The sequence below is a fragment of the Austrofundulus limnaeus genome, unplaced genomic scaffold (assembly GCF_001266775.1).
Source record: "Austrofundulus limnaeus strain Quisiro unplaced genomic scaffold, Austrofundulus_limnaeus-1.0 Scaffold3, whole genome shotgun sequence".
In the NCBI taxonomy this organism is placed as follows: domain Eukaryota; kingdom Metazoa; phylum Chordata; class Actinopteri; order Cyprinodontiformes; family Rivulidae; genus Austrofundulus; species Austrofundulus limnaeus.
The window spans coordinates 8919271-8921522 of NW_013952405.1; positions in this window are offsets into that span (position 1 = coordinate 8919271).

Below are 2252 nucleotides of genomic sequence, written 5' to 3' on the forward strand. Positions count from 1 at the left end.
TGAGTCAGGCTTGATTTTTAGTAATCTTTTCCTGTTAAATCAATAAATCAAGTCAATCAATCAAATCAAACCCCCTCCTTGTTCCTCCACTTGACTGMCAAATCTGCCTCAGACAACCTCCTATCTCTACACCGCCTTACTCCACTGTTATCTGCTCCGCCAATATGACCAGAAAGCCTGAACCACCTCAACTGACCAGACCAGATGAGTTAGGTGCATAAACCATGGGCCTAACCTGAAATCTGACCCTGGCTTACTGAAGCTGATGTCTACTCCACTCCATTCTGCCAATTTTGTAGTTACAAAGCAGATAAACTAGCTGCACAGAAACATTTTATTTACAACTTAATGAAAAGATGTCAACAGCAGAWGACTTGTCCATCCARCCTTACATGTTGGAGTCTGACYYAAAACCAGAGGAGAATGAAGACAACAAACCTACAGAACCACAGATTCACAAAACTGCTAAGCCTGAAGTTCATGACCTTGTTTAGCTGTTCTGCAGAAAATACTGTGACGTTATTGTTTAAAATGGTTAATAGGGAATAGAGAAACACTGAACATCCAATTCAATTCAATTMAAAAATACTTTATTGATCCCAGAGGGAAATTAGGTAACATGGTGAAAAATATGACCCAAAGCATAAACATATATACGCAGCACCAACTTTTCTGCACTCCTAGAGACTCCCAAGTACACAAGATGTATTTAAAGGCTTAAAATGTGGATTTTGCATATGTCATCTTTTTAAAACAACTCCAAATTATGCATGCATGTTTCTTAAATAAATGCATTTACTTATTTTAATTTGAAAAAGAAAAAAGGCACAAAAACCAAGAGCAAACAACACTTTTGATGACATTGCTAACCTCACCCAGGTGTTTATTGATGGGTGTAATGTAAGGACAAATGCTTTCRAGACATTGGAAGATTTAAAAGTAGTGAAAAGCTGAATATCATCAGCATAACAATAACAAGAGACACCAATAAATGTTTTTAAATGATAAATAYGATGCAAAAGCAGAACCTTGTGGCACACCAGTTTTAAAAACAGCCGAAGTTGGTTTCAAATTTAACAGCAAAAATATTTCTAAATGATAAATAAGAAGCAAACCAGTCCAGAGTTGCATCAAACACACTCACCCAGCACCTGAAGCAGCACCTGGGTCATAAAAAAGGATGAAATTTAATCCAGGTTCATTAAAACAGCAGATTCTCCTGCAAAAAAGCTAACATGTTAATTATTAAGCTTCTTGCAGAATCCGACATCAAAAGATCCGAAGTATGAATTTAATTAAGCATCAGATGAGAACACGTCCAAGTGGAACTCCAGTTCCAGCTTGACTGGGCTCTTTAACTGGACCTGTCCTAACAAACACAGGAAGAGCATTGATTTATTGACTGAAGTATGTCCAACTCTGCCATTGTAGGAAGTGCGATGCACCTTCTTTCAGCTTGTTACGGGGCTGGTTTTGGTTGACCAGTTCCTGCACAGACCAAAAATATTCCGTTTGAATTAAGTTAGCAGCATGTTTCATCTGAACTAAGTCACAGTTGTATTAAGAGCTGTATGCTTGGATGCTGTTAGTTTCTGTTATTACCCATTCAGTGGTGAACCAGCTTTAATTACTGTCACATTCTGATGGGGTTTGGAGAACCTGCTCAGAGCTCTTTTTGGCCAATCATGACTGTCGAAGAACTCAAAAAAATCTAAATTCAAACTGAGTTTGTGTTTTTGGAAATATTTGAGTTTAATGCCCAGAAGCAGTTTGTTGCTGCCACACCTCACCTCACACTGACTCTGGTGGTTTAATGAATGCTCCTTTTAACTCTTGGAACAACGTGACCTGAAACTGTCCAGATTAACTCCACTAAAGGATTTCAGTCTTATTTTACAATTAATGGAAAAAAGCATCATGAGAACTATTTTATTTGAGACAATCTTTGAAATTCTGTTCGTTTTGTTTTTGTTGTTTTTTTCTCTTTGTTGTACTCTAAAGCACTATTCCAAGAAATCTGTTATTTGTTTTAAATAAATTTAATTTTCTTAATCTGAAAATACAAAATTAACTGTAAATGTTTAATAATCTTTAGCTGTTAAGATGGAACTGATTTTTCCCCCTACTGTCATGTAAATGTTTTGCTCCAGATGAAATCCTGAGGTGTGTGGCTGACATCTGGTGCTCAAAGACTGACTGAAGACTCATCCACACCTTGGCAGGTGAAAGATGCTCTTATTTGATAATGCTGT